Raw genomic sequence first — 14021 nt, forward strand, 5'->3', positions numbered from 1 at the left:
CTGTCTTTTTAGTTCTGAATACTATTCCAAATTTGTATCCATTCACCCACTGAAGTAAATCTAACTTGTTTCTCTTTTTGATTATGACAGATAGAGCTGCTTTAAACATTTGTGTATAGATTTTTATGCGAACATGAGTCTTCATTTCTCTGGGATAAGTGCCCAGGAGTGAAATTGCTAGGTTCTATGTTAGTTCCATGGTCAATTATTTAAGAAACTGTCACACTGTTTTCCAGAGTGCCTTTACAATTTTATATCCACACCAGCAATGTATGAGGGATTCATTTTCTCTGCATCATTGCCAGCATTTGCTCTAGTCAATATTTTTTTATTTTACCCATTTTGATAGGCGTAGAGTGATAGCTCACTGTAGTTTTAATTTGCAATTTCTCTAATAGCTAATAATGTTGAACATCTTTTCATATTCTTATTTGCCACCTGTATGTCTTCTTCAGTGAAATGTCTCTTGATGTCTTTTGTCCATATTCTAACTGGACTGTGCTTTTTCACTGTTGTGTTTTGAAGGTTCTTTGTATATTCTAGACACAAGTTTTTTGTCAGGTATATGGTTTGCAAGTATTTTCTCCCACTCTATAGTTTGTTTTTTCATCCTCCTAACAGAGCCAATGTTTTAAATTTTGATGAAGATCAATTATTTATTATATGAATTATGCTTTTGGTGTCAGGTCTTAGAACAGTTTTATTTCTTCCTTTCTGATCTATATGTCTTCTATTTTCTTACTGCGCTGACTTGAACTTCCAGCACTTTGTTGAACAAAAGTTGTGAACCTGGGCATCTTTGCCTTCTTCCCTGTTTTAGGTGAAAACAGTCAGCTTTTCACCTTTATGTATACTGTTAGCGGAAAGTAGTTATGGCTTCTCTTTATACAGTTGAGAATGTTTCCCTCTATTTCTACTTTTTTCCGAGTATTTTTCTTTTAAGGCCTCATTAGCTTTTAATGCAAAACTAAATCCACAATCATTCTAGAAAGGGCAGGTTCCTCAAATTCAACATGTAGTCAGAGAAGGGAATCCAGGAAAATGAGGGAGTACGAAGCTCTCTTCCGAAACCCAGCCACGTGACAAAGCCAGAGGCATCTCCAAAGCCACAGGTGTGCCAGCAAACCAGGTGAAGAAGGCTGCTGCAGCTTGAAAAAGTAACTTTACCACCTTAATACCTGGGTCCTCTGAGAGCTGTCTGTGCGATAGACGAAATTGCCTTTGGTTTCTGACGATGAGGGTGATACCAATTCCTCCTCAAATTCATTGGAACTAAAAGATTCTGAATGGTTTCTCTGCCTTGTCTTTCCCATCATGGCAGCATTTGTGACCATGACATGTCTCAAAGAGTCGTTAAGGTAACGATTCAACAAGCTGCTCTTGTATTTTGGGGGCGATACGTAATCCTCATTGGCCCATGACTCTGGCCTCACTCCAGCTTTTATGACTGAGCTCTCACTTTTAGTCACAGGATGGTGGACTGGACTATTATAGCCTTCTTCATTCATGGGGTTTCGTGGAGGATTTTCTCCATCTTCAGAACATGAGTCATCACTGCTTACACTCAGCCGCTCAGCGTTTCCTTGAACATACTTATTGTACAACTTTATTCTTAAGACCCAGCTTAAATCTGGCTGTCGAACAGTATTCTTAAGCTGACGTCTTGCATTAGCAAGCCAATTTGACACCTGCACTAGCGTCATCTGCGAGCCGAGCGCCAGGAGAATCTTCTCCGTCTTCGTGGGGTACGGATTGTCGTGGTGCTTGTGCAGCCACAGCTTGAGGGGCCGCACCATGTCCTGCAGGGCCTGCCGCTTGTGCCTCACCTTCCCGCCATTCTGCCGGGCCCCGGTCCTCCGGTGTCTCAGGCCCAGGTTGTCCTTTAGGGGCGTGCCGTCCGTAATGCCCACCTCGGGGAGAGCATGCGTACTGTCCAGAATGCCACCGTAGGGCCTGCCGCCCCACTCCCGCTCCGGAGCCCCGTGGTCCTCAAAAAGCACGGCGCTGCTGAGCTTGTTGAAGATGATGGTGTTCATGGCGTGCGCAGGCAGGGCCGCGCGGTGCGGCCGCAGTGCCTTGGGGCCGGGCCGCCGGGAGCTCCGCAGGGCTCGGGTTCCTCCTCTTAGCCCCGGCCACCCAGCCCCCAAAGAATCTCAGCCTTTTCAGAGTATTTAACATGAATGGATATCAATCTTTGCCTTTTAATGGGAATATTTAGACCATTTACATTTAATATAATTTTTTATATGTTAGGGCTAAATTATGCTACCTTTTTGTTACCTCTGTTTTTCATTTTTCTATATTATTTTTTCTGCCTTCCCGTGGATTGCTTGAATGTTATTTGGAATCCCATTTTGGTTTATCTATAGCGTTTTTAGAGTATCTCTCTATATAATTTTTCAGTGGTTTTTCCAGGTATTATATTACAAATTCATAACTATCACAGTATACTGATGTCACCATTTACCAGTTTTAGTGAACTGTAGAAGTCTTATCTCTCTTTCCCTTCACCCATTTATATTATAATTATATTGTGCATTTTTTCATCAAACACTTAGAACCACATGAGACAATGTTCTAATTTTTGCTTCAACCCTCAAGTGTAATTTAGAAAACTCAAAAGGGGAAAATAAGCATCCAAATTTTTGCATATTGTTGTTTTTCCTCCGTGATGTTCCAGTATTTCTTCTTTTATCATTTCCCTTCTATTTAGAAAATTTCTGTAGCACTTTAGTGTAGGTTTGCTGTGGATGTATTCTCTTAGATATTCTTCATCTGAGAATGTCTTAATTTCCCTTTCATTCCTGAAGGATTTTTCAGCATCCAAAAGATATTGTGCCACTTCCAAGTGGTCTCCGTGGCTTCTGATGAGAAATCTGCTGTCTTTGAATTTTTCCCCCTGTAGGTAAGGTGTTGTTTTTTGTGGCTGCTTTCAAGATTTTTCTCTGTGTTTGGCTTTCAGGAGTTTATTAAGATGTATCTTGGCATGGATTTTGGGGGGGTTATCCTCTTTGGTATTCATTCAGCTTCTTGAATTTGTAGGTTTACATCTCTTGTCAAACTAGAGAAGCTTTCGGCCGTTATTTCTTCAAGGTTTTTTCAGCCTCCCCCTCTGTCTCTTGTCCTTCAGGGACTGTGTCCATTATGTTGTCTCTAATTGGGAGATACAGCTCACAGAGTATGCACAAAGAGGGATTCTGGTATCTCTTGGCTACATCTGTGTGAATCTTCTATGTTCCTTATACATAAAATAGTTTGCTATCTGACCTTAGTTTTCTCTTACTAATTCTTTAAAGCTTTCACAGATTGGATCACTTACTAATTATTTCAGATCACTTTTGGGCAAAAAACTTACAAGGTCCTAAAAATACCCATTAAGGATTTTTATTGTCATATAAATCTGCAATATATTTGGGGAAAATGGGCATAATTAAAATGTTTATATTTTAAATCCTGGAACATGCTCTTTTGTCTGTTTCTACAAGTCTAATTTTATATTCCTTAGTAAAGTTTTATGATTTTCTAGATAGCTTTTACACATTTCTTATTAAGTTTATTTCTAGATTTTGTTTGTGTGTTTTGCTGTTGGGGTGGGGCCTTTTCAGGTAATATCTTAAAATTAGTTTGTTTTTTTTTATACATAGGAAAACTTGTTTTATTGTTATTTATATTGTATTTAGCCATTTTATGGAAACTGTAATTAATGCTAGTTGTTTTTCAATAGTATTTAGTCTCTTCTAGAATATTTCTCATACATTTCCTGCTTCCTGCCACAGATTCCCAAATTTTCAGCACAAAACAGATTAAAGCATATTCTGAAAGACGGGTGATAAACATAGTTGCCCATAGTCAATAATTTTGGCAAAAGCCTCATTTTAATTCCTCACTTGCTGATTCACAATTCACCATATCATATTAAAGGCTTTGAGAAGTCTTGCTTTAAACAGCCTTGTTTAACCATGCTTAATCCGATGATTTCCATTTACAAATCACACACATCAAAAACCCATTGAAAATGCATAGAAATCCTGCATAAATTGAATTTAGAAGAGAAGCATCTATTATCTTAAAATATAGAAAGGTCTCTCAAATCCATACAAAAACAGTGAACTCCCCGTTAGAAAAATGGGCAACTAACGGGAATAAGACCAATGGCTGATACACTATTTCCCCCCCCGTGAAATTAACAACCCAAACCATGATGGTATCCAGCCTTGCCTTTGTTTCAGACGCTCTGTGGATAGAGTGGAAATGTCTGCTGTGCACTGAAATTTGAATTCTTTATAATTGCTTATAATTCTAGCCGCCCAGCCCACGATGGGGAACCATCTGCCTTGCATTCTGCTCCGTGAGCAGTTCGCCTCATCAGTCTGTCTGTTCCGTTGCCGTAGCAGGGATCTCTCTGTGGTTACTGCCCTACTTTCTGATGCCTGCGTCGTTTGACTGCCTGTTTTACTGGCCAAAGTGTCTGTTGTGTGTAAAGATGAAAGTTTTGCTGCACTCCGTGTGCGTGCAACAGGTGGATGGGGATCATTTTCTAGCTACCAACTACCAGCAACAGGAGAAAGCGTTGAAAGGATTCTAGAGAGAGGAAGACACCAGCCAATAATTTCCTAGTTCTGCAGTGGTTGGAGATGATAAACCTCCACGTAAGGAAACACCATGGTGCCAGTTCAGAGCTGCCGTTTCTTGTAAGCATCCTTGGCATGAAACAGGATGTACTCTCTCTGCCTTTCTGGAGGACAGTACATCAAGAGGTATAAAAATATCCATGACCTTTGATCCATAATTAATTACCCAGAAAAATATTCAGAGACGTCCACCATAATTTAAGTCAAGAAAATTCACAACAGTGTTCCCTGAAATAGCAAGGAAAAATTCCACAGTGCTCAATAATAAGGAACATTTCATTACAAAAGATGTAAATATGATAAAACATATGAATTACGATATATGCAGAGGTTATGTAATTATGTAGCTCAGGGGTCAGTGAACCTTTTCTGTAAGAAGCCAAATAGTAAATACTTCAGGCTTTAAGGATCATACAGTCTCCATCACAGTTACTCAACTGCCCTTATGGGTCAAAAGCCATCATAGTCAACGGGGAAAGGGATGGGCAGGCCGTGTTCCAATAAAATTTCATTTATAGACAGTGAAATCTGAATTTCATATCCTTTTCATGTGTTGTGAAATATCATTTTTATTTTTTCAGCTCTTTCATTTCAAGGTAAAAACCACTCTTAGCTTGTGAACTGCACAAAAAACATGCTGGTCAATATTCCCTTGGGTTTCAGTTTGTTCTCCCCTTAAATAAAATCATGTTTTCAAATGCAATTTTACATGAGAAAACACTCACAACATAATATCAATTGGAAAACAGGTAGGATCTAAAACCATTTTTAGAATAATAAAAAGGACTTGAAAGAAATACCTAAAAATATTAAAATGCTTTTCTCTGTAGGGTGGCCTTTGAATGATTTTTATTCCCTTTGTACGCTTTTCTGTTTTTGCTAAATGCTTTACAATGAGTGAGCATTATTCTTGTAATAAGTAACGTTACTTTGAAAAATGTTCTTCTAAAAATTATTCTCAAGCTGGTTCTTTCTCCTGGCATTTTAAGGATTCATTTTCCATATTTTGAAATTTATTTCCTTTCTCCATCATTTGTTTTCTTCTATCAGGGATGTTTGTCATCTATTTTGAGGACATCCTTCATTCATTTCCTTACTCATTCTTTTCCTGTTTTCCCCTCTCTCTCCCAACAATCTTTCTCAGGTATGACATTTTTCAAAGTTCTATTCTGAGCCCAATGGGGAAAAATATTAAACATATTCATTATATTGGAACTATGGTTTCCAACACCACTGATTTAATTTTAACATTTTAGGGACCAAGAGATTCCTCAATGTTGTGACCATGATGTTTTCAACAGAAAATTTAACCATGTCAAATATGGTTAAAAATACATTTCTGCTTAACGTGCACTGACCCCTGTAAAGTTCGTTGGGCCAGGATTCCCTTATCCGAGGGGGAGGAAGAATGGCTTTAAGTAGCTTCCCTTCTTTGCTGTGTGGCCTTCCTCTATTCCAAATCCATCTGCATCTCAATCCTGCTCCCCTAGGGGAAGTCCTCTTAGAATATTTTTAACATCCAATCAGAATATAGACCCACAGGGCTTCCCTGGCGGTGCAGTGGTTGAGAGTCCGCCTGCCGATGCAGGGGACGCGGGTTCGTGCCCCGGTCTGGGAAGATCCCACATGCCGTGGAGCGGCTGGGCCCGTGACCCATGGCCGCTGAGCCTGCGCATCCGGAGCCTGTGCTCTGCAACGGGAGAGGCCACGACAGTGAGAGGCCCGCGTACCACAAAAAAAAAAAAAAAAGAATATAGACTCACAGTCCAGGCAGGTGTACCTGGGACATTCAGAAGTTATCTAGTCAAGTGGCATAGCTAGTTGTTTCCATGGCAAATGTTTCCTGAGGACCTGCTTTGCAGCAGACACTGTTCCAAGGACTGGAAATGCAGGGATGCACTCCTGGGCATATATCTGGACAAAACTCTAATTCAAAAAGATACATGCATCCCTGTGTTCATAGCAGCACTGTTTACAATACCCAAGACATGCATGCAACCTAAATGTCTGTCAACAGATGAATGGATAAAGAAGATGTGGTACATATACACAATGGAATATTACTTAGCCATAAAAAAGAATGAAATAATGCCATTTGCAGCAACACGGGTGGACCTAGAGATTGTCATACTGAGGGAAAGAAGTCAGCAAGACAAATACCATGTGATGTCACATATATGTGGAATTTAAAATATGATACAAATGAATCTATCTATGAAACAGAAACAGACTCATGGACATAGAAAAGAGACTTGTGGTTGCCAAGGGGGAGGGGCTTGGGAGAGGGATGGAGTGGGAGATTGGGGTCAGCAAATGTAAGCTTTTTTTTTTTTAACACCTTTATTGGAGTATAATTGCTTTACAATGGTGTGTTAGTTTCTGCTTTACAACAAAATGAATCAGTTATATATATACATATATTCCCATATCTCTTCCCTCTTGCATCTCCCTCCCTCCCACCATCCCTATCCCACCCCTCCAGGCGGTCACAAAGCACCAAGCTGATCTCCCTGTGCTATGCGGCTGCTTCCCACTAGCTATCTACCTTACGTTTGGTAGTATATGTATGTCCATGCCTCTCTCTCGCTTTGTCACAGCTTACCCTTCCCCCTCCCCATAGCCTCAAGTCCATTATCTAGTAGGTCTGTGTCTTTATTCCTGTCTTACCCCTAGGTTCTTCATGACATTTTTTTTTCTTAAATTCTATATATATGTGTTAGCATACGGTATTTGTCTCTCTCTTTCTGACTTACTTCACTCTATATGACAGACTCTAGGTCCATCCACCTCATTACAAATAGCTCAATTTTGTTTCTTTTTATGGCTGAGTAATATTCCATTGTATATATGTGCCACATCTTCTTTATCCATTCATCCGATGATGGGCACTTAGGTTGTTTTCATCTCCGGGCTACTGTAAATAGAGCTGCAATGAACATTGTGGTACATGACTCTTTTTGAATTCTGGTTTTCTCAGGGTATATGCCCAGTAGTGGGATTGCTGGGTCATATGGTAGTTCTGTTTGTAGTTTTTTAAGGAACCTCCATACTGTTCTCCACAGTGGCTGTATCAATTAGATGTAAGCTTTTATCTATAAGATGGGTAAACAGCAAGGCCCTACTGTAGAGCACAGGGAGTATACTCAATATCCTGTGATAAACCGTCATGGACGAGAATATATTTTTAAAAAGAATGTATATGTGTATAACTGAAGCACTTTCTGTACAACAGAAATTAAACACAACATTATAAATGAACTATACCTCAATTAAAATATGATACAAATGAAATCTATATCTATCTATCTTCTAAATCTATCTATCTTCTTTTTAATCTTCAATTAAAAAGAAAAGAAAGAAAGAAATGCAGGGATGGGGGAGATGGACAAGGCAGCTGCCCTGTGCAATCACACCCTCTGCTACAACCTCCAGGGACCTATAATCAAGAGAAGCTCAGGCTTCATTGCACTGTCAGCATTAAGAGTTGAGGTGCGGCCATAAACGAAGGAAATAGGGTATGTTCATGATGGTGCCAGAAAACCATGTCAAGAAGGTTGCAAATGAGGAGGGATGCTGGGAGTCCAGGCTTTTGGTGGAGCCAGATAATGGCTGCACAGTTTGCGTGTTGCTTGTTAAGAAAACCATGCATTGTAGGTCCCCACAGAGGGGCTCAGCCCCTTGTCTTTTACGCCATGGTAGGGGAGAGGGCGCGAAGAAGGAAGGGATAGGGCCCTGCAGGAATAATGCACGAGTTCAACCCCTATCACATGCTTGGACTTCCTATGAACTTTACAAGAACTATCTCACTGAACTGTCGAAAGAAGCATGGGGTGTCAGCACTGATTTTACACCATCTGTATTAATCACGGTTCGGGGAGAGAGACATTTGTTATAGCAATTGGCTCATGCAGTTATGGTAACCAAGAAGTCCCATGATCTCTGCAAGCTGGAGAACCAGGTGCCATGGCATGAGTGTTTGTGTCCTCCCCAAATTCCTATGCTGAAATCCTAATCCCCGGTGTGATGGTATTAGGAGGTGCGGCCTTTGGGCAGTGCTGAGGTAATGAGGGTGGATCCCCCATGAATGGGATTAGCATCCTTATAAAAGTGACCCCAGAGATTTCCCTCACCCCTTCCACCAGGCAGGGCACAGCAAGGACACACAGACTATAAACTAGGAAGAGGCCCCTCACCACAGCTCACCCATGCCGGCATGGTCTTGATCTTGAACTTCCCAGAGCTGTGAGAGAGAAGTTCTTCTTGTTCGTAAGCCACCCAGTTTGTGGCAATCCGTTGCAGCAGCCTGAACTAACTGAGACACCAGGAAAGCCAGTGTCGTCATTCAGTCCGAGTCCCAAGGCCTGAGAAACAGACGTGAGAGTTCCTGAGGGCAAGAGTAAGAGGATGTCCGGGCTCAAGCAGAGGGAGGGAAGTTGCCCTCCCTCTGCCTTTTTGTCCTATTCGTGTCCTCAGTGGATTGGATGAGGCCCACCCACGTTGGGGAGGGCCATCTGCTTTAATCAGTCTAATCTCTTCTAAACACCCTCACAGGCACGCCCGAAAGCAATGTCTCACCAGCCCTCTGGAATCCCTTAGCCCAGTCAAGGTGATACATAAAATGAACACCGTTCTTGAAATGAAAGCGCCAAGTCCTGGAAAGAAAGACTAACTTACCCTCGGTCACACAGCTGGTTGGCAGTGGGACCAGGACCCAGTTCTACTGTGGCTTTTGTCATCCACGCCATATAAGAACTTGATACTCCACGACTTTACAGTGTGCGTCAAACCCGTCCTCAACCCCATGGCTCCTTTCAGGTATATTTAAGTCCCATCGGTTAATGATCTTCCGTCATTACTCTGTGCCCAGTGTGAACTGTACTCATGCCTCTTTTTGCGATGCTGAAATGTCCTTTTTAAAAAGGAATGCCCCACAGGTAGTAGAATCTCTGTGCTAAAAATAAGGGAGAACAACTGTAAGAAAAGCAGAGTAAGAACATCATTTTGCCCATGAAGTGCGCCTGCCGCAAGGGAAAACCTTACATGACTTTGAAAACAGGGACTGGTTTCCAACCCACGGCTTTGCAGAAAGGGTCTTTCCTGACTTTGCCTCGGTATAAGTTTAGAGTGATCCAGGAGTCAACATGGAACCCACGGTCATCTGAATGTAGAACTTCCCCCAGGCTGCAAGTGGGATGGGCTTTGTCTCTGCCAAAGTAGATTCTTGGGACTCCCATGCTCAGGATTTAGCAAGGTCTACAGTTTAACAGGAAGGATGTGTCTGCTGGAGTCTTGGCAAACTGGTCATGTCAGATCTACCTCATTCAAGGGCTGAGGGTTCCTCTTCAAGTCAGCGTGAACCCACGAGACACCACCTTTCTTACCTTCCTTCCTAGCACTTATGGGTCTTCAGGACGACTAAAACCACAGGGGGATGATGTTGGGCAGAACCTCCAGGACTCAGAAGAAACACAGTCACTTCGTCACACTCGACCCAGGGACTGGCTGACAGACGGGAGTGGAATACACTTACTTCCAGTGGGTAGCAGAAAGCACAGATGAGCAAGTTTGACTGTTCTCTCTGCCAAGATAGAAAAGTTCCTTGACATGGAACCCGTCTGGCTGGTGCTCTGAAAACACTTCGTAGGAATGTCACGTGGCCTGGCAGTTAGATCCACCAACCTCCAGTAATTCCCCTAAAACACGTAAGTGAATATCAGTAAAGAGTATGGAGCAGCACAAAAGGATCAAGGAGACGGGAGCTTCTGCCAACACCACACTGTGTTTCTGGCCACTTCCTTCTGAATGGACGACCAGGGTGCTATTGTGGACGCCAAGGGCATGCAGGCCGCTCGGCAAGAAGTGCCCCACGTTGCCATGGCAACACGGGAATCATCCACGACGCCACGGAACTTGCGGGCAGCACCGTTGTCAACAAAGCAGTGAAGGCCACTTGGTACGCCAACGGTAGTCGTGTGTGTGCATTTTGCATATTAAGCTCTCTTGGAGCTGAGGGGAGTGTCTGGAAGCGTATGAAAGGAATTGATCAGAAAAAAAAGAGAAAAGCAAAAGACAGAATCACCTAGGGACTTAAATGTCAACACACTCCATGCTGGTGGGTCTCAGCTGGGCACAGTTGTATCCTCAGGGGACATCTGGCAATATCTGGAGTCATTTTTGGTCATCACACCTGGAGAGAGGGCAGAGGAGGTGCTAGCAGCTGTTACCGGTGGGTAAGTGTTGCTAGCCCTCTTATACAGGACACCTCCCTACAAAAAAAGAATTATCTGGTCCCAAACGTCAACAGTGCCGAAGTTGAAAACCCATGTTCTATGCAGAGGAGAGCATTTTGTGAGAACCAACTATATAATAAGTCTGATCTGTTAGAATCTATTCCCTATGAATTCATGGCATGATGGTGAAAACAAAAGAGTTTGGGCTGGGGGAAAAAAATGTAAGGAAATAAATAAAAAATAAAAGAAATAAATAATAAAAAATAAAATAAAAAATAAATAAATAAAAAATATTTTTTTATTAAATATAAAATAGAAAAGAAAAAAGAAAAGAAAACATTGCATTGATGTTAACTCCCAGTACGTACATAGGGCTTCTGAAACATATCGTTAGACTCATGACATGGGAAACCCCCAAATCTGGAATCAACCCAATGACACAGCTCACGAGAGAACGAGCGGATCTTTGGCTCCAGTCAGTTGATATGTGTGTCTGTAAAATTACCCTCCAGAGTCAGGGAGGACGTGTGTGTCAGAACTTCTGTCTGAGTAGGACACTCGCAGACAAGAGCAAGGCTCACATCCCATGTCATCTGTCCTCGGAGTAGCAGTTGTGAACGCCTTTTTCAGGACAGAGCCCGCTGCTTGGAATCGCTGTGTGACGCTTCCCTTTGAGGCCGGCCGCTTGAGCTACGATTGCAACAACCCTGCAGCTTGACTCATCCGTAGCTCTTTCCTCACTGCAGTTCGCGTCCGTGTCATACTGCCGGATGCAGCATTTCATCATGCCTCTGCCACGCGCCCCATAGGTACCTGCGTGGTGCAGCTTCCCAGCAACTTTGCCCAGAGCCGCTGTCATCATCTGGCTACCGTCTCATCCAGCCTTGGTCTGACCCAGAGCCAGTGGCTTCCTGAGGGCTCAGCTTCCATCCACGTAGACGGACACGCCTCTAGAATTTTGGTCGTGAGTCTCCCTTCGCTCTGTGGGAGTTGATTCACAACGTGGTAGAAAACCCATGGCAGGTCTTTGTCTCACTCTCCCGCGGCACATCATGTCATTTCACCTCGACTGTATGAAGGATGCGTTCCGAAATGTCCGCCATGGCTGCTAGCCAAGCAAACGATGAGCTCGTTTGCAGTGTTTGCTGTTGTCTCATGACTAACCGAGGTGGCTTGACACTGAGTTTTTTCAAGACAGGTGTTTCTCTGAGAGCTTAGTGTGTGGTCTTGGCCATCTTTAAATTGACACAATTATTTACTAAAGCCGTTCCTGTGAAAACGTGCCTCTCAGTAAATCCGTCTCAGCACCAGAGAAAACAGCTCTTAATTATCCACAGAGAGTCTCTCCTAGAACGTAAAAAAGGTATCCATCTTGGGAATTGACAGCTTCTTATCTAACTGAGACAACTCAATGGTGGAAGTGTTGGATGTCATGGGAGAGGGATTAAATTGGGTCGAAGGCTGGTACATGGAACTCAGAAAAGAAAGTCATATGACCTCACTTGTTCCAGACAGGTCCTGTCGAAGTGAGAGAGTGTCATGGACATATATACGCTACCAAATGTAAAATAGATAGCTCGTGGGAAGCAGCCGCATAGCACAGGGAGGTCAGCTTGGTGCTTTGTGACCACCTAGAGGGGTGGGATAGGGAGGGTGGGAGGGAGACGCAAGAGGGAGGAGATGTGGGGATATATGTATACGTATAGCTGATTCACTTTGTTGTACAGCAGAAACTAACCCACCATTGTAGAGCAATTATACTCCAATAAAGATGTTAAAAAAAAAAAAAGAAAGTAAAAAAACAAACAAAAAAACAGGTCCTGCCTTTCATCAGGTCAGAACTTACTGCTTACTGAAATTTAAAATTTATAATTTGGGGATTAATAGGCATACGTGCATCAGCTGACATTGTTTTCCTGCCGAATGACATGAATCCCTATTGTTCATTCAAATGGATGTGTCTCATTTTGAAGGTCTGCCATTTCCTGTATAACCTTGTTCAGCCTTTGGAACTCATACATCAAAATAAAATAGCTGGACTACCCTGGTGGCGCAGTGGTTGAGAGTCCGTCTGCTGATGCAGGGGACGCGGGTTCGTGCCCCGGTCCGGGAAGATCCCACATGCCGCGGAGCGGCTGGGCCCATGAGCCATGGCCACTGAGCCTGCGCGTCTGGAGCCTGTGCTCCGCAACGGGAGAGGCCAGAGCAGTGAGAGGCCCGCGTACCAAAAAAATAAAAATAAATAAAATAAAATAAAAGAGCTATAACCCATTGCATCTCTTGCACAGGCACTTATCACACTCATCATTTCTCCTCGAGTTTTCTTCCAGGAAAAATAGTTCATCTCCCTTGCTGAGGAATTTTGGGCTCATTTGTATATCTACTCTCTGACTGGTCCAGGTTAGCCTTGCTGCCCAACCCGCCCTCCCACTTACCATGGAAAGTGTATTCCCTTCTGTTAGGTTCTGCTCCCAAGCCTGTCAGTTCCTGTAATCCACATTTGTCTGTTTCCTCTGCCCCATAATTTCTTCAGCCCTGGCTAAAATCACCATCTTGCTTCTCTACCTCTAACTGCAGAGCGTTCTGGGGACTTGGTATCGTACCACTCTATTTACCTCTAACTCATAAGGACCCCCATGCCATCAGCAATCCTCACAGATCTATGACCTTTTTTGCCAAGTAGTGGTTCCAAATCCGCCTCTCTTTGCTCCGGGGACTCAGGCCCTCGTCGTCCCTCTACCTTCCTCTGAGTAGAATGTACTCCCTACTTCCGAGAGAACGTAGGATGTGTTGGGATGACCTTGCCCTGTGGTTTGCTGCTATCCCTTGTCCTTGTCTTTATCCTACAACCTGCAACTGTTCCCACGTTAACTTCTTCCCTCTGCTCTCATGGATGAATCTCCTTTGGTGAAGTAGTTTAAGTAGAGGGATAAAGAAAAACCTGCATGCGAGGTTGTGAAGAAGGGGAGGTTAGGAAATGGGAAGATGAAGTATAGATTACCCTACTGGGACTCTGGACAGAAAAGAAAGAATGTAGCAGCTAGACAGGGTATAAGATATACAGTTGATGCTTGACCATAATTCTCATTTTCTAAACCTCTCATGAGGCTGCAGAAACAGCAGTCACACTTCTGCTTAAGTGCTCAGCTAAATTCTTCCT

General features: G+C 43.0%; 1 long non-coding RNA gene and 1 pseudogene across 1 annotated transcript in view; one reads left to right on the forward strand and one right to left on the reverse strand.

Annotated features, from left to right (window-relative positions):
• The window catches only part of LOC132417895 (uncharacterized), a 481389-nt gene that overhangs the window by 160519 nt on the left and 306849 nt on the right, over positions 1 to 14021 (forward strand). The gene's annotated exons all lie outside the window — the stretch shown is intronic.
• On the reverse strand, positions 1164 to 2036 carry LOC132418698 (homeobox protein Mohawk pseudogene; annotated as a pseudogene).

Source organism: Delphinus delphis, chromosome X (genome assembly GCF_949987515.2).
Source record: "Delphinus delphis chromosome X, mDelDel1.2, whole genome shotgun sequence".
NCBI lineage: Eukaryota > Metazoa > Chordata > Mammalia > Artiodactyla > Delphinidae > Delphinus > Delphinus delphis.